Source organism: Semicossyphus pulcher, unplaced genomic scaffold (genome assembly GCF_022749685.1).
Source record: "Semicossyphus pulcher isolate SPU_LCO1_2020_fin unplaced genomic scaffold, fSemPul1.0.p SCAF_3, whole genome shotgun sequence".
NCBI classification, from domain to species: Eukaryota; Metazoa; Chordata; class Actinopteri; order Labriformes; family Labridae; genus Semicossyphus; species Semicossyphus pulcher.
In genome coordinates, this window is record NW_027211704.1 from 4,191,288 (window position 1) to 4,210,674 (window position 19,387).

General features: G+C 42.7%; 1 protein-coding gene across 3 annotated transcripts in view; it reads left to right on the forward strand.

Moving 5' to 3' along the window:
- Positions 1–424: 424 nt before the first annotated feature.
- LOC138605469 (synaptotagmin-2-like) overlaps positions 425–19,387 on the forward strand; it is a 38,232-nt gene continuing 19,269 nt past the window's right edge. For 2 of the 3 annotated variants that reach the window (XM_069677742.1, XM_069677745.1), the window contains exon 1: positions 425–655. The gene's annotated coding sequence lies outside the window, so the exon portion shown is untranslated. Of the gene's footprint in view, positions 656–748; positions 931–19,387 lie in introns of those variants that run through there. The other variant, XM_069677744.1, reaches the window with a different exon arrangement.

Below are 19,387 nucleotides of genomic sequence, written 5' to 3' on the forward strand. Positions count from 1 at the left end.
AGCAGAGACGCACAGGAACTAAAACCGAGCTCAGTGAGAGCCACTGCAGACTGCTGGTAACCATCTTCACCTCTCCACTCACCACTCATCGATTCCCTTGCTTTCCCCCACCCTCCCTCTCCTCCTCCTTCCTCCTTTCCTCCCTCTTCCTCCTGCGTCTAATTCTCAAAGCTCAGCACTCCCCGTCTCCCGGTACTGAGGGGAAAAAGTGATAGAGCAAGAAAGAAAAGAGGAGGAGGAGGAGCAGCGTTGTTAGTGCGCCACAGAAAATCTACCCCCCTCCCTTCCCTGCCCAATTGATGACAAGGAGGGTTTTTATTGAGTAGCTCCTCAGCCAATGAGCGAACATTGCCGGGAAATACAGCAGTGGAACTGCACCGGCTCTGATGCTTGTGCTGATTTCAGTGTGTTAGAACAATGTTAATCTGTGTGAGTGTTTCCTTCATCTGAGTACACCTCAGCAGCAAGCAAAGTCTTGTTTGCCTCCTGGGCAGGTGAAACTGGGACATACACCAGCTCTGTTGGTTCTGAGATGCCTTTTGAGATTGGGATGAACCAAAGTGCAGATTGTTAAGATTTTTATCTTCCTCTCTTCTTTCTGAGCCTCTTCTCTGCGTCCACTCCTTCTTCAGGAGGCAGCACATCTCTGTTCAAGGTAAGCAGCGTTTCCTCCTCTCCGTCCGAGACGGCATCATCAGTTAATGGGTCTGTTCTGCGTGCTGGGTTGTCACAGAGGCACCTAGCCTCATTACAAACGTCCTGTCTGAATGAGAGGAGGGGAAAAAAAAGCTCTGCAGAGAGAGAGAAAGAGAGAATAAATGGCTCAGGGGTAATTAGAGCAGACAGTGTTAGCCAGTCGCCTCTCGTTTTAATGCAGAGAGTCTTAAAGTCAAAGCAAATCTGCCAGAGAGGAACTTTTACAGCAGGCAGGTAAGTCCTCATGGCTGGTGCGTAGTGCTGCAGTATAATGTTACATATCAGAAACAAACGTGTGTGTGAGGGTGGAACTTGAGATGGGGGTTTCTTTTCCTGTAGACAGAACACTAAAGCATGTCATTGGTTGCTTGTAATTTATCGTGGAAAGTGATAAAAAAGTTCCAGATTTTTTTTTTTCTAGACACAGAAAAAAACATTTTCATAATTAAGAAAAGAAATGGATTAAAAATAAGTTGTTTTAGCCCCGCAGGGAACGGTTTTCAGTTCTGTATTTCCTCACTGGGGTTTTTTTTTTTTTACAGTGTGTCAGTCTTTAGATGGATGATGAGAGCTCACTGTTGTACAGTAAAAGCTCTGATGGAGTGTGTGTGTGTGCGTGTGTGTGTGCAGAGTCAAATCTGCTGAGCCAGCGAGAACGAAGGGCCCACGTAAGAGTCTGCAGAGCTCGCTGGGATTATGGGAATCTGTGTCGCCTTATTAAATGTTAAAATTCTTTATTTATAACTCGATTACAACCTTTCTTTAAACGCATTTCAGTCACATATTTCCTTCAGTGGCTGTAGAGAAAGGTGGTGGTCTCGTTAACCTGCATTTAAATGTTGCGCATTGGACAACGAGTACATTGTAGTTTAGAATTTGTTCAGCAAATGTTCTTTATTCGGCCTCACGGACGTCTCCCATGTGGCTGCTCCTCTCTGTTTTTGTCTTATAGATCAATAAATATTTAATTTGCAGCCGCAGATTTGACTGAATGATCCCTGTTGGTGCTGTATGGTCCTGTGCTGATTATGATGCAGTGCCTTGAACAGATCAGGTGGAGCAGTGGGTTCTTCAGTCCCTGGGGGTGTTTTGAGTACATGACGGGGACACTCCTGAGTGTGCGAGCCAAATGAGGACTTCCTTTTGGCATCAGGAGAGGTGGATGGAGGGGTGTGTAGCTGCAGTATGTCTGTACTCACACACACGTACACTCACACTGACTCATGCAGATTTCCTGTAACACATTGTGCTGTATGTACCTGCTGTGGTGCATTTTGTGCTGCACTCGATGTTTAAAAGGCTGTGAGTCATTTGTCTTCATAAAGCAGAGAGTACAGTTACCTTACAGGGAAAGTATGGCCTATCAATAATACGCTTATGCTTTTAATTATCAACACTTCTGCTGCCTCTAATGCAAAAAACGGTTACAGAGAGCAAGATTAATTGCGAGAGAGCAAAGCAGAGAAGCTGCACCTTTTTAAAAAATAACAGGAAAGAAAGCACGACCCTGAAAATCAACAGTTTCATGAAGACTGATAAACACCATGAAGGATTCTCTCTCTCGAGTCATTTTGCTTCTAAAGTTGACTTTTCTTGCTGATTCTGCGGTTAGCAGGGCACTGAGAGAGAATTAATCAACCTGCACAGTTTTGCAGTCTCTGCTCGGTGTCTGGTGATGAAGTCAGCGCAGCATTACAGATTGTATATTACAGGCTCTCTCTCTCTAAGAGGCCAACAGAGCCTCCTTTTAATGACAAATATGTGCGCAATATTTCTTTTGTATGCAATGCTATATTAGCCATGCTAGTGCTGACTCTGTCGCTTGTTTCGGACCTTGCATTCGAACAAACTGATCTCATTCGACGATTAATGCCGTGAAATGTTTTACAGACGTTCATGTTTAAGAGAAGAATAAGCAATGATGAAATATCAACAAAATTAAATCCAATAAATCTATCTATGCATTGACGGGGTTAGCTTGTTGATGTTAGCATTAGCTGTGAGGCCTCGCAGAGCTAGCTAGCATTGCTGCAGACTGTTTATGTTATTGCTGGTGGCTAAATAAAACGTCTCCACCCAAATGGCATCAATTAGTTGATAACATCCTCCTGAACATCCCGGTAGCTTTAGCAGACAGATTGACGCGTGTTATCAGTATGAGTAAGAGGACAGTCACACATGCACATAGTTAGCATCGGCTAACTTTCTTCTATTGGATATGGCGAATAAAAACTTCCCTTCTGTTGGCAATGCACATTCCTGTGGAGTTAGACTTTAATGAACTTTGACCGGCACAGTCGCAGCTTGAACCAACAGCAAGTAAGCGTGTGTGGTTGACCCCGCTCGGAGCTGCCCACATTCGAGCTCGGAGCTGCCCACATTCAGATGAGAACTTTGCCTCGGAAGGCGATTGTAATTCAACCAGCATTCTGCGCGACCATGCAATAATGCTTTATTGTCTATTCCGGACAGTTCTCGCCGTCCTCTTTAAGTTTCCACATTACAGCTCCTCCTGAGGAGAGGTGAGCACGCCTGGAGCACTTCTGCTGCTTGATGGTTCATGAAATGGGATTGTGTGCTGCAGCCCATAATCCTGTCTTCACTAAACTGAGCTCTTCTTTCACAGGCTGTCAGGTGCATCAATGAACATAGAGCACACAGTTGATGTTTTCCATTTGTGCTCCACACTCGCTAATACTACAGTATACACAGTGAGACCACTTCACATAACGACAATTGATGTTAGTGTTGAGAGACATTTTGACATCCATCAGACACAGTGTCAGGGGAGATGTTCTCTAGACTTTTGAGCCTCCCTGTGAAAGTTGCTGAGCTGATGTCTCTGCTGGTGCTGCAGTGCGTTTTCTGTGCCTCACAACACCTCGGTGCCCGAGGACACGCGATATATTTTTTAGCAGGATTGTTAGTTTGACCTGCGTGGAAAGTAGATGTGAATCATTGCATAGCTCAGATACTGAACCTGTAGCCCTTTGTACCTGAACGGTTATCAATCTGCCTTCAAACGTTGGCCTAGATTGAGCCATCTGCAGTTAGGACATCACGCTGCAACTAACGACTGCTTTGATAGTCGACTGGTCGATTAATGAAACGATTAATCGACTTATCGGATAATGAATTGCACAATTAATTAATGGCTCTTGTTTAGCTGTCAGCTTTCTATTTGGTTTCTTTTTAAGGTGTTAACTAACAATAAAGACAATAAATAAGTTCTTCATTCAAAAATATGTGATTTAATTCACTTTGCTGCTGATTTGGATCCTACAAAAGAGATAAAATATCAAGTTTTTGTCCATTTAAAACCAGTGACGGACAAAGTGCTGAGAAAGATTAAGTATACGAGTCAAACCTGTCTTCATTTCAGATGCTCGCTCATTACCGATGTTCTCCTGTGATCAGGCGATCCTTTTCTTTGCAGTGTTGCATCAGCAGGCGCCATTTTGCTATGTTTTGTTCACATGTCGCTTCCTGGTGGCTGTTTTGCACATGCAACTCAGCAGAGATGGCTCACCCCTCAGTGACTCGATGTTATGTCCACGCACAGCATGAAAAACGCGCAATGATGTTTGGATTTTCACTTCTTGTTGAAGTTGTATCTGTAGTCATCCATCTTTTCTTTGTTTGTTCAGCCATAGTAGATTACTGTTTACTCGCAACACTTGCAGAGAGCGGAAAAGCAGCAGCTTAGCTCCGCCTACCCTCTCTGGCAGACCAACCACTGCTGGCTGACGGAAAACGCGTCACTAACTGGGCGCGGCTTGTGATTTTTTCTGCTAAAGTCGCACCAGACACCCAGTCTGTAATACTGTGAATACAAAGGCTTTCAACAGTGGGCCATAGGCTCATTCACCTCACCCAGCAATAGATAGAGACTTAGAGAGTTCTTCATTCAAAACAGTCTTTTAATAAACTTAGCTGCTGATTAGACTCCTACTTGTATTTGTAAAATACAACATACTCATGTATCCTGCTCATGTAACTAAAATATGTCCTTGTATAATAATGTGGAGATTCACTTAATTGTATGATTGTGTAATTACACGAAAGAAGAAGAAGAAGTGATATTGCAACTGTTTTTCTCGGCACGGAAACAACAGGAAACATCTGGACCTAAGAACTTATGAAACGGAGACCTATCCGGAGAAAAAGTACGATATACAATATGCAGCAGGTTTAATCCACAGAACAGACCGGAGTCACAACAACAGGAGAGGCAGCAGTAACAAGAAACACACAGGAAGCCAGTCAGGCTGAAGGGGAACGTGTAGCAGCCATACAAGATTAACAGAGACCAAGAGCTGCAACGACTGGTCCAGTAATTGATTACTACATTGGCAGAAAATTAACCAGCAACTGATTACAGTCACTCCGATCTGATGGTTTATTGCCTTTTCTTTGTTAACTGAATATTTGAAGATACCTTTTGATACTTAAACCAAATTATTGATGGATTTATTGAGAAAAGAATCAGTTGGTAATGCCCATCATGAGTATTTGCAGCTCTACTGAGGACACATCGGTATGCGGTTCACTTTTAAACAGTTGGTCTCCGATATCCGCCTGCTGAAGCAGCACCAAATCAATATTTTCAATTAACGATGAATCACATGACGTCATGAAATGTCTTCGGTGTCCCTTGTAGCGAAAAACCCCACAGATAATTATTCGACTGTTGATTCTTCAGCGCGTGTTAGTGTGCACAGTTTCACCTCCATGTGTTTGTTTGTATGGTCTGTAGCTGTTTCACTCTCACTGCTCCGACGAGACGATACAATACCTACAATACACCACCCGGCACTCAGACAAAGTAAGCATAATATTATCATACAGTGGATAAATAATAAATGCGTTTCCATAATGATATTACATTATATGATATATTACCACAGTGCATTGGTCCGCCACTCTCCTGAGTGAAGACCACAGTATGCAGATGACTATCAGAGACTGTCAGCCCAGCCTCTGCAGTCTCATCAGAGGAGGATCAATACTTTTCAGCAGATCAATTTTGAGTGCTTCATGGCTGAATTAATATATTTAAGTACCAGACTGAGCAGCAACGTTCAGAGGCTCAGTCTGTGTACTGTGTGTGTGTGTGTGTCGAGAGGGAGCGATACATGCTGTAATACTGTAAAGCTGATGTCAGAGGAGATGAGGAAACATTATCACAAAACAAACAGCAGCTCTATCAGTGTTTGAGTTATTAGCGATAGAAGACAATGTAAGTAATTAATCTAAAGACAAATATCACTTCAATCTGCAGCTTTTTAATTTTTTAATCTATAGGACAGCAGAAGATAGACAGGAAGTGTGGGGAGGAGAGCGTGGGGGACTTGAACCTGCGATCAGTGCGATGAGGTCTGTAGCCTCTGTACATGGGGCGCCTGCTCTGCCAACTGAGCCAAACCAGCGCCCGCTCAACTTCATTTTTTGTCCCTCCTCGTGGCTCTTATGGTGCTTTCAGGAAAATAACACGACCTGCTCGGCACCAACAAGATGATTTAAACAATTAGACGTTCGAATAACATTTTTACCTTCGTTTACCGACACTTTATTATTACGCACTGGTATAAGCATATACAACACTGATTGGTTAGCTAGCTTTGACTAACATTACACTCTCTGCTAGCAGCACTGGTTGTTTGTAATTTTCACACAATTATTTACCTCAAACCAGTTGATTTTTTGAGGCTTATAGGATATAAGGTATCTGATCGGTGCATTGACTGGCATACTGCCGATACCTTATAACGCTTTTTAGGCAGTTAAGGAGAGTGTAATTAGTGACCAGCGGAGCATTTAGTAGCTAAAGAACCTCGAGTAAGAGACCAAAATCAAAGCTAAGACAGAGCGAACACTGGACTTACATTCATCAGGTGGCCAGAGACACAACTGCAACAGCTGGATGTCTGTAAGCAACTGTTTGCTTAGAAGTTTGTCATATCAATTTAGATGAGTGATACATAAGACAATGTTGTGTTGTTGTTTCAAAATGTGTTTTTGCTGCCTCCAAGTGGCCAAAATAAATGACTTATTGCAGCTTTAAAGGAAAACAGCCACTGTCAGTCAAAGCTGGTGTTCTCTGTAATCGATAGAAGCAACAATATTTGAAATTGGCGCCATAGCTGTGGAGAAAGTTGTACAAACAGCTCGTGGTTTCACCCATTCTACATTCCTACAACACCCAGCATGCATTGCGCCCCTCCCTCTGAAAAGAACGGCCCAGCGTGAGACGCTGAAGTGAAATACTACTGTACGGTCCAGTCAAGGACGTTGATACGAAATACGTCGAGAATATCCCAGTGGATCGTCTAAAACATCTTCAGGTCTGTGGTCTGCATTTCAAACCTGATGATTCTGAGCGAGACATGACATCGGAGGCGGGCGTCCTAGATTGAGGAAGTGTAGTTTAGCGAGCTCACTGGCCTCCGCCAGATGACATGTTTTTATGTTAACTGGTCAAGGTGAGCACTACGGCTGTGAGATGATTAATCTGGTTTGAAAACATAAAGTTTATTTTCTTTATTTTGGATTGCTTTAATCTTTGATTTTTGCATGTGAGTACAGGGAGTAAACATTTAAAGTACATACATTTGCAATACGAGTAAAGTCCAAGTATCTCAAAACTGTACTGAGGTGTTGTTTTCAAACTTAAATACTCTCTGTATTTTACATTAGGTGTACAGATACACAGTGTGATGCCTGTATTTATTGTAAAGGTGACTTTCTGTCACACGTGCTGCATTGTGCACAAAGTCTCCTTGAAGTATGCAGAGGCAATTTACTGGTACTGGCCAAAAGACTGTAAGTATAGTGCCCTCAGCTGGTCACTGTGGGTCTAACACTCTTAGCTGCACAGATGCAGAGGCTTTAAAACATCCAGGAATAACAATAGATATGATGAATATTAATTTAAAGTCTAAATGACATTTAAAAAACGAATTGATCACTAATGATGACAGTAAAAAGAGGACATGTCTGCCTCTTTGTGGCTTGATGCAGAAAACAGAGCCGTTTCTCAGGATTTGCTGATGAAGGGCTTTCCTAATGATACCAATCTGTCTCCTCCTCTCGCAGCTCCAAACCGCTGACAGATTTGGAGATGTACTGGAGCAGAAAATGGAAGATGCCCAGAGTGACACATCTGCTCCTTGTATTTATTGCTGGCCCTTGCTTAGACTGCAGAGACTTCATTAACAAAGCCTTTAAAGTTTCAGGATCCACATCACGTTATATCTGTTTTAATAAGGCACAGAGGAAAGTGGAAAAATGACGGCTCACTGTTTAATTAGCGAGCGTTTCAAATCAAATCTGATGTTTTTCAGGCCGGGGGAAAAGAAGAAGAGATGTAGGAAGTCGGTGCAGAGAGATCAGATAATTACTTACTGAACTTGTGTCCCTTCCGGCTTCTTTATACTCAGTGCTTCTCCGCCATGTTGCCCCAGATCTGTGCGTTTGGGCAACACATCCGTCACTGTTGGGAAGATGTATTCCCTTCCTCTCTAGTCTCTCCCTCTCCGTCTCTGAATGTCACTTTCTCCCAGCCCGACGCTCACACCCTAAATGCACCAATATCTCGTGCTAGTCGGTCAGGCTATTTTCAGCACCTGGAGGAAGAAAAAAAAAATGAGTGTGAACAGAATGTGCAGAAGGACACGTTTATGTTGGTATGAATGGAAAGAGACAGAAAGTATGGAAGCCCGAAGCGGACACACATTTTATTTACTCTGTTTTCCCGTGATAACGAGTTCGTTTCCAGTTGTTTTCTCCGGATCTGGACTTATTTGTCTTGTATAACGGGAAAACCAGCTTTGTTATCTCTAGATTACGAGATAAATTAAACTCATATAATAGGAGAACCAGCTTTGTTAACCTGAGATAACGAGATAAAAAAAGTCTAGATCTCAAGAAAACATCTGAAATGACTCGTTAACCGGATAACCAGCGTTGCTATCTCGAGATAAGAGATAAATTAGTCAAGATCTCCAAAAAACAATATTAACTTGTTTTCATGGGGAAAGCAGTTTTGTTTCACGGTTGTGGTTGAAACAAAAAGGTAAAAGAGGGCCCAGGTGCAGACTAGAAATAAGTTTAATAAACAAAACACAAAAATCAACAAACTAAGGCTTACCGTAACAGTCCAGGTGACAGAAACAATCCAAAGGTGAATCAGTCGTCCAACAAAAAGGTCACCAAAAATCCAATGGAAATGTGAAACACAGAGAGGCACAAGAAAGTCCAGGTAACAGGTTCAGGTAACAAAGATGACTACGGACCTGTGACAAACGACCAACTAACACTGAGACACTGAGCACAGAGACTAAGGAGGTGAGGCTGATCAGACACAGGTGAGACAACCAAGGGGCAGGTGAAAACAATAACCAGACAAGCGGGAAACACACAAAGGCAGGAAGTGGACCAACACAAGAGACAAGGGCTGTGTCCGAAACCGCATACTAACGTACTGCCTACTACATACTCAAACAGTATGTACTGCATACTGCCTACTAACCTGACTATTAGGATGCCGGTGGCATCATACTCAGAGCCGTCTTCTCCGTATCACGTGACTTAATCATTTACGTATGTCCGGTCTGATCTCCGGTCCATCCACCATAGTAGAAGCTGAATAGCCGCAATGCATTTTGGGGCGGTTGAGTACAACCAGTGAGCTCCCGTCTCATACTCAAACATCCGCGCCAATGTAGTATACATCCGGGCATTTCTCGCATACGCAAAATTGCATCCTATGAGATGGGAACGCATGACATACTCAATTTGATGTCATGGTTAGTATGATTAGTATGGTTAGTATGTGGTTTCGGACATACCCAGAGTGACGAAGTAAAACAGGAAGTGATCTAACCCATGAAACACAAATAAATAAAGTATAAAATAAAGGCAGTAAATGATGACATCACATTAAAGCAAGTCTGTAAAATATTTGACTAAACGAGACTAAATTGTAACAAGAACACAGAAATAAACTAAATACAAAACTAAACAATCAGAAGTCACCAAGAGACAAATTAAAACAGGAAATATCTGAACCCAGAATACATATCTCATATCTCATGACAGTCTCGATATAAAGAGATAAATAAATCTAGATCAAATCAACTTATCATGGTAAAACGGAGTAAATATAAAAGTACGGATGCACGTCTGCTTCGGGCTTCCGTAAGAAAATAAAGAGTTAGATTAGAGTTGGATTAATCTGGAAACCCTGAAAAGAAAACTTAAAATGTATCTGAACACAAATTAGAGTCACTGGCTTCAATAAGTCCTTTCAAATGAAGAGAAAACCGTCGCACCCTCGACTCCACAGAGCCAAATTACACATATTTGGTCTTTTATTGTTTTAAATCGTTCATGTGGTTTCAGCGTACAGCAATTTATCAGCTAAACTATGAGGAAAATTCAATCTTTTAAACATAATGAGCCTTTAAAAACAAACATTGTCTCTTTGTTGTCTTTTCTTTTATATGCAGAGCTTTCTCACCAATCACGTCCTATTTGTTTGAGGACTGTGTGAATGACTACCAAAGGGAAATGTTTGTGCGTGTTACGTTGAGATAATTTGCCTTTAAGCTAAAGTACAATAATTAACTCACAGGGGAAATTATGTAGAAAGACATTATGCAGCTCTTTGCGTGTGTAAGTTACCCCTGTGATTAGAAAATGTATCCACGTCTTTCATGATGTAAAGAGAAGGTAAATTACTGCTGCATTATGTGCTCACTGCTTATTTCCAATGAGACACTGGGCGGGGTGAGGGTTTGACTGTTCAAAAGTAGCTTTACATTTGGTGCTACATTTCTATTTGTGTTCTTTTCAGAAGCTTTATATTTCAGAGTGACTCCTCCTACACAAGTGTCTCACCTGAAAGGGTTCCTGCAGGTGTTGTATCTCACCTGATCAGGCTGCTGAACTGGGCCAATCCGAATCTGTGATATTAGCTCTTTTAGCATCGTCTCTTCTCATTTTAACACATCCACAACACATATTGTCGCATTATGCATTGGTTTAATTGCTGATCTTTTCCACACTGTTGTCAGGGTTAGGTGTAGTTCAATCTCGGATCCCATTGGCTGTAGTCCGACGACGATAAAGCCTCTTGGGACACCTGTGAACTTCCTTTTCCGCGTGCTGCATTGTTCACAGAAAAAGAACCCGTCTTTACCTTTGCCGAAATTTCAACATTATGATGCAGATTAATAAAGAGTAAAACTGAAGCTTTGTCAGGTCTGTCCTCAAGAGGAGAAGAAAACTACTTTTAAAATGATCGTTTGTTGAACGGAGGTCGGCTCGATCATTTCTGATGCATTCGAGGAAGTCGGGAAATCTGAACGCTGAACGGCTTTCGTGACACAGCGCCAGGGAATTTATCTCAAGTTGAATTTTAGATCTACAACAGATTGTTAGCTGTTAGCGTGCAGATGTCTGTTTATATTACGTTCCGCCTGCTTTTGCCCTGCACGGACTGTTTTTCCTGCATATGCCGCAGCCCGCTGACAAGGGATGGACAAACGGAAACCAGAACACTTGCCTTCCCGGAAATCCACGTCCCTGCCTACAGATTCTACATACGCTGTAAATAAAGATTAAGTGTAGTTTAACCTTCATAAATTATTATAAAGCAAATACAAAAAGGACTTTTTAGACACTGCAGGACTAACCATTGTTTATTGCATCATGTGACGCTTTTAAAAGTCTCAGTAAGAAAAGCATTAGTGTAAATAATCACATTATGTCGGCTGAATTTAATTTCCAGCCTCAGCTCATTCTGCACATGCTGCCTCACTGTCACACGGTCATGGGACACAAATAGAACAGAGCCTTTGTTAATGTTGTTTAATGTAATGTTAACGCCGGTGCTTTTCCTACAATCACAAGTAAAAATGTTGGCTCTGAAAAATGCCAAATCTGACAGCACGAGTGTTTATGGATTAAATATATCACGCTTTTTAAAGCAGCAGAGTTTAGGTTGTTTTCAGCCCTTCATTACTCGTGATTCAAAGCATATTTTTTTTGAAAGATAATTTTTTATTGAGAGAGAGGACAGTGGATAGAGAGTGGGGGATGACACGTTGTAGAGGGCCAAGGGTGGAGGTCAAACCTGGGCAGGCGCATCAAGGATTGAGCCTCTGTACATCGGCTGCACGATTCAACCGGTGAGTTATACCAGCGCCCCACTAAACATGTTTTTATGTGCATTTTGAAGTTTCACATTAAAAAGCTTTGTAAACTGGATAACTTGACCTTCTTAAATTAAATCAGAAAATAGTTTTCACACTCGTTAGAGGAGGTTTAGCCTTTGATGAAGAGCTGAATGTGCTACACAGGGTGTAGAAATGTTAAACAAGGTCTTTTATGCCCAGTGAGTCCTGATGTAGCAAACATTTCATGTCACATGGCGTACTACGACTGATCCGCTGACCCTTGCTTAATCTGCTTTTGTCTTCAGACAGCAGAAATCATGGCCGATACTGGGCGATATGAAAGAACACTTTAAACGTGCTCATTCACAAGGAAACGAGGCGCTGGTTTAACTCAGTGGATAAATCGATCGTCCCGTGTACAGAGGCTCAGTCCTCGATGTGGAGGCCCCGGGTTCGACTCCCACCCTCGGGCCTTTGCAGCGCGTCATCCCCACTCTCTCTTCCCCTGCCTTCAACACCATCCACTGTCCTCTCTCTAAGAATAAAGGCATAAAAGACCAGAAAAATTAAAACCAAGCAAAAATTGTTCTAGTCTCTTAACCACACCCACTTAATGGGGAGAATCTGTGCCATAATACAGAGCAAAGTGCTGACATGTTGCTATAGCTCAGCAGGTCGAAGAATCATTTTAACGCCTCATGTCTACCAGAGATGTAAAAGTATATTGACGTGACTGTATTTAAGTTCCTCTCACTTTTATTTAAATGTGGAGTTGGTTGACCTCACGTAGTTCCCTTACACTTTACCTCCCAACCTGAACCTGAGCAGAGGTGTAAACATTCCAGCCCCTGTGTGTGTGTGTGTGTGTGTGTGAGACAGAGCCATGAATAATATAGTTAGTTCCACTTCTGTTACGAGAAAGTCAAAATGTTTGATATAAAATGGGCTTACTTGTTACAGGGAAGGCATGAAGCATATGATTATGAAGAAAAGTGTTTCCACAGTTATTAAATTAACACTTTTTGGGGGGTTTAATGGCGGCTTAGAGATTCAGGGTGCTTACCAAGAACAGTGATGCCCAGGTCAAGATGAGACTCTCATTCTCTATCTCTGTAGGATACCCTTACATGTACAGCTGTTTAGTTAGATATCACCCAGAACACTGCAGCTCGGCTTCTTACTGGTTTGAACAGACGGCATCGCTTCACTCCTGTCCTTGCGTCCCTTCACTGGCTCCCTGTCCGTTTTAGAATTGATTTTAAGATTTATGTGTTTGCTCCAATTTACATTTTAGAAATTCTGACCCCTCATGAGCCATCTCGCACCTTTCGATCCTCAGGGCCCGATGGTCGTTCCAAAGCCGAGGCTCAAATCTAAAGGTGACCGCGCTCGGCTTTGGAGCGACCTGCCGGAGGAGATAAGGCGTGCAGAGTCAGTGACTTCTTTTAAATCACCCTTACAGACTTGCTTTAACGTGATGTCATCATTTACTGCTTTTATTTAACTTTATTTTATTTAACTTATTTATTTATCTTTTATTCATTTTATCAACCCAATCTTTTCTCTCCTCTCTGATGTGATGTCGTCTTTTTATCGTCATTTTGTAATCTTTTATTTCTTTATTTATCTCTTTATTTGTTTTGCTTATTGCTCTAACTGCCTTTGTTTCTGTTTGATCACTTTTATTCCTTTTAATTGCACTTATTCTTGTTGACCTTTCGTTTTCTTGCCTTTTTTTTTATTTGACCACCCAGCTAGAAAGGTTTTGTTCTAAGAACGTTCTGAGAATGTTACGTGCGATGTTTTTGACGGCAGGAGAACGTTCATTGAAAACATCTTCAGAAAGTTGCGGTGAGAATGTTCAAATCACATTTCAGGAACGTTTTATAAATCCCGTTCTGATAGTTCAGGCCGAACTAACATCCTGAAAAGATCCTCAGGATGTTGCAGTGAGCGTGTTCTACCTTTGTTTTTATGTCACATTGAGCAAATGTTTTGTAAAAGGCATTCTGACGTCCCGGGCCTTCCTCTACATTTCCAACATGTCTCGACCTTTGCTGACCCAGCACACAGAAACAATTGCCCTTCTTTGCTTTGTAAATAAACTATTATTTGGGGGGCAAATCCTTCAGTTTGCATCAGTCTAAGCAGTTGCAGCTTTGCTTACATGATTATGCTGACACTGACTGATGTCACAGCCCTCCTGTACTTTACTCTGCAGACTGACACAGTAGCGTCGTCCTGACAGTAACTCAGTTAGAGTGAAAAGCTGCTGTCAAAGCACAAGAGTTTTTCTTCAGGCAGACACACACACACACGCCCACTGGACAACCTCTGAAACCAACACAGTGTTTGCAGACACACATGCGCACACACACGCAGGCAAACACACACACACACACACACACACAAACACACACCGTCACCTTGTTGACCAACTGATCCTTCCAAGACACCCAAACACTGCAACTGATGTACAGAGCCAACTACGACCATATGGTGCATTTTGTTTCCTGTTGTCTCTCCGCAGTATGATGGGCCATAGTAGGACCTGTGTGTGTGTGTGTGTTTGTGTGTGTAAGAGAGGGAGAGATACAGAGAGGGGGGTTGGGGGAAAGAAGAGGCCAAACAGACAGAAGCAGAAGATGAAAGCAGAGAGGAGAGGAAGAAGTGAGGCATGGCAGGAAATGGATGCAGAGTGAGTGCAGCTGACTGTCGGACAAACTGCCTCCCAGCTTGGTATTTCTCCGTTACACCCCTGCATTGCAGCACTCCCTGCAGGAGCTGAGAGGGTGCAGTCTTTTCCACATCCTCTCTGCCGCCTCAGAGGAGACAAATCATCTCGATCAAAATGTCCCGGCACACTTTGGCACCAGCTGTTCTCTGCATATGTTTGATATCCGGGGCTTTGATAGCCGGCGTGTCGCTCTTATTGGCGTCCCAGTGCAGCTCAGTCCTAAGGCCTGAGGAGAGGAGGACTACTAAAGAGACAGGGAGTGTTACTCATTCACAGATTCAAGGAAGGGATGGACTATCCCATAATGCACTGGGAGTCCGACTGATCGTACTATGCTTCAGTTAATAATGCAGCTGCATTGTGACCTTGCACTAAAGTCTGCCAGGCACCGAATTTGCTGAGTCAGGAGGTGATTTATGAAGTGTGGTGGAGAACATTAGCTGATTACACCTGGTGACCACGTCCAGATTAATGACAAACTGTGTCTTCAGAAAGCTTTGACATTTCATTTACCTTATAAAATAATCTGTTTTTCTGGCTGCTTTTGATTCTTCTTCCTGTTTTTACCGTCTGCTGATCTTCTTGTTGATGTCTATGGAAGATCAGGAATGCTAACATTATAATTAAACCCAATATTAGGCTTGGGCTGTATCACAGTATTATGGTATATTAGAGTATTTAGAAATCCAGACAGTATGAATAATCAATACAGTCAAAAATCCAGACGCTCATTATTCTACAGCATGCGTCAGCAGAGGTCAGGCTACTGCTGGAGGAACGGGTCAGCGGCAGAGCTGAGAAACATGTCGCAGCTGTAACAAATAATACAGGTGTGGGCAACACTTATTATGGCCAGCAAGCTGTGTGTTATGCCACCAGCTGATGACCTCATTAAATTAGAAGCTACTTTGTAATCGGAGGATGGCTCCGGAGAGTTACAGCAGGAGCACGCCCTGAAGAGCCTTTGCATTCGCAGTATTACAGACTGGCTGTCTGTGGCGACTTTCAAGGAAAAAATCTCAAGCGGCGCCCAGTTAGTGACGTGTTTTCCATCAGCCAGCAGTGGTGCAAAACGCGTTCTGTCTGATCGGGCCCTAAGAAAGTATCACAGTATGCATGAATGGATACCTCCCCAGCCAACCCAATATCAGTGTTTTAGTTTAAAGTATAAATGAAGTTCATGAGTGTCTAATATACTGCCTAAAAATGTTTTTTAAAAAGTCACATTAAACTTAGAATAAATAAATCAGAATTTAATGATTTTATATTTGAATGGATTATTTTCCGAACTCAATTTCCTGAAGTTTCTATTTTTGTAAGCAATCATAATCTTTTATAAATCACTCGAGACACATCTTCATATGATTTCCTATAAAACAATTTGCCTCATAATAATGTGGCTGTTAGTCTTGTATCAGATATCTATTGACTTTCTCTCTGTAACAGTGCGCCGTGCTCTGGCTCCCTGCCATCAACATTTTCTCCTAATTTGCCGTTTACAATTTATTTCACAGTGAGGGGCGGTTTGCTGTTTCCTGCATTCACTGAGTCACTGTTTGCATTTGTGACGATGTAGAGAGCAGCTGAAGTAGCATAAGATTCTGTTGTATAGTTACTTAGTGAATTAAGAACTTCCTATAGAGAACGCATCGTTTAACTTTAACAGCAAACGCATTCTGTTGTTTGAATCTGTCCCACTTTGACCCCTCGTCAGCTCTCTCTGTCAGTCCCAAATACTATAGAAACCTGCAGGCACAGCAACACAGAGCTCTGAGAAAAATCTAGCTCTTCAAGGTTAGAAAAATTCCACCTTCTGGCATCTCTTAATTTCACTTATTAACATAATTAACACCAGGAAACCTCTCTGACCTTGATGCTGCAGCAGTGAGACAAACTCACACAGCACACTGTCCTGAATAGAAAACAGTTGCTCATAAGTTTCACTGTGTCATGAACCGGCTCAAAGTCAAAGAAGGGAATCACACATGAAATACCATTTAAACAACTCAATTTATTGTTTAACTAAAGATGAAACAAACAAAAAGGTCATTAATGCAGTGTTTGGATGGGTGCAAAAAAAACACAGCAGTAACCAAACCGGCTGGAGGAGGCCTGGGAGGAAGAGAGGAGAGAAGTTAGAGTGGACGCCACCTCAATGAGATGAGGCCCAGTCAAAGCTGGCCCACACTAACAGATTAAAATGTGAGGGAGCCCACACATGACAACGATTTGACAGCACACCACACGCTAACAGATCCACTCACCAACAACCAGAGTCCGACTCTCACAGCTGGAAGTCTCACAAAATCTCTCGTCGTCAAACGCGACTTTAGAGTAAACAAACATGGCGGGCGGGAAGAATTGGTGATGATAGTTTTTGCATTTTGTACTGACAATTCACAAAGAAAAAATATGGTTGAAGTTGGCGGCGTGAACATGGGCTGTACATGTTACTTTATGCTACGCGTTTGCTTTTGCCACCATGGCTGCAGCCTCCTTCAGTCAGCTTGCTTCCCCATTGGCTACCTTTTCGTTCCACGTGACAATCCACAGAGAGCGTACTCGGCTGTCCTCGAGATTCCCCCCCACACAGCAGGATATCAGATCGTAAATCAGTGCAGCCACGACGTTCTTCTGTGCGGGGGAAGTAAAATCAGTCTTAACAAACCTCACACCACAGGAACATCTGGAGAGATCATCTTTAGAACCATCAAAAATCATTGCTTACTTTTGTCTGAAGAGGGTAATCAGGCCTTAACTCAGGTGCAAACAGTTTCCAGATAACCTTCCCGACTCTGCCCATTGGCTCCTGAACCAGGAAGTCAAACAACTAAACCAATAGCAGGCAGAGAGGGCAGGACGTCACGACTGTTTGGTTTTTGAACAGATCAAGCAAACAACATAAAACATTCTATGTTACTTAGTGAGTCTTCTAGGTGCTTGAAAATGTATTTTAGTACTTGTTTCCTCCTGTTTTCTGTCCTTATGCTATGCTAAGCTAACCGCCTCCAGGTTCCATTCAATAAAAATTGAATGGTTTTGATCTACAATTCTTTATGTGCAGTCAGACAGGAATGAGCTTTCTAACAGGGCCGTGCATGTATGCTTGCACCCCACTTCAATCTATCAGATTGAACTTTGACGGGTCAGATTGTGAGTTTATGCAATCAGCAGCTAGTTTGAGAGAAGGAGTGGGAGCGACCTCTTTCTTTCTGCATATATTGTTGTTTATATAACTGCAGGGCAACACAAGCAGAGGGGGGCTCCGTCTCTGAGTGCTGCATGGCTGCAGTGAGTGCAAGGACAATGACAGAGGGTACTGTCAGTAAACCTGTGTACTGTACCTCACTAAGGACTGCTAGCTTTCATGTCTCCACATTTTATGTTTAAAACCTTACCCGTGTTACTTCCTGTCCAGCCTGATGTTGCCTGAATGTTGTCCCGCAGAATCCAGTCTGACTCTCCCAAAATGTTTCCAACACTTCTAAGGCAACTCAGTCTCTTTATCTTAAAGTATCTGACTTCTGAAACCACAAACCAGCAGCTTCACCCTCCTTTCCTGGCTCGGTGGTAGAGTCGGTCGTCTTTCAATTGAAAGGTTGGCCGTTCGCTGCTGCAGTCTACATGTCAAAGTGTCCTTTGGCAGCACTCTGAACCCCAAAGTGCTCCCAAAGGCATCGCTGTGAGTCTGCAGGTGAATGGGATCAGATTGGAGATTGGAAGTTTGCATTGCTGTGTGAAAGGGTGAATGTGACATGTCGTGTAAAAGCGCTTTGAGTGTCGAGACGAGAAGAGGGTTATATAAGTGCAGTCTATTTTCACCATTCACATCCATTCTCCCGCGTCCCACATCTTTCTCAACCCCACACCAGTCAGCACTCAATTTCATTTGCGTTCTGCAAGTGGACGGCAAGGTCAGCCAGCTCATTACTCGCATGAAACACTGAGAGATACTGATAAAGAGAAATCCATTTCAAAAACTTCAAAGCGAGTGAGATATCCGGCCTCAGTGAAGCTGAAGACCTTGGTTATGTTGAACAGATTTGCACAAAGTTGAAGGTATTTTTTTCAATTTAAAAAGAGGAGTTTTGGCACTCTCACATGGGAGACAGATATCTCTTTAGGCACAACTTTGCAGATGATATGTAGAGAAAGGGACGGACTTCTGTGTGATGCAGCAGTTTTCTGTGCCCCCCTCTGGCCGGAGAAGCTCATTGCACTGTAACCAGAAGTAAGAGGAGCCACCTCACACCGGCTCCTGACAGCTGCTGGCAGAACATGAGCACACAGAGAGGTATTTCCCCAAGGAGAGCGAGGCAGGAGAGAGGCTTTTTGAGGAGAAAGCCGGGGAATAGATTGAAAGCTGGAATTGAAAATGGCTCAAAGGAAAAGCGCCTCATGAGGGACGTTCTCATGCATTTGTTGATTTGAAACCACTTAATCATGCAGAATAAATATAAGAGTGTTTAGTCCAGTTCTCATCTCTATGCATGCATGGATTTCTTGGTCACACATCAGATGTTTCATGATGTAATGGATCTCGTGCATCACTGCGGGCTGCGATTATGTTTGTATTGTAACCGGAGATGATGCTTTGCTATCTGCTCACTTCCAATTATCATTGACGAGCCTCCTGAGGGGTCGCTGAAAGGCAGACGAGTTGACCTAATCGTTCACGGTGTCGGTTGTTCGTTCAGAATGGCTTTAACAAGGGAGGATCCCTCCGGAGGGTTATATCACGCTTCTGAGATCAATTTTTGGAGATCCAATTAAT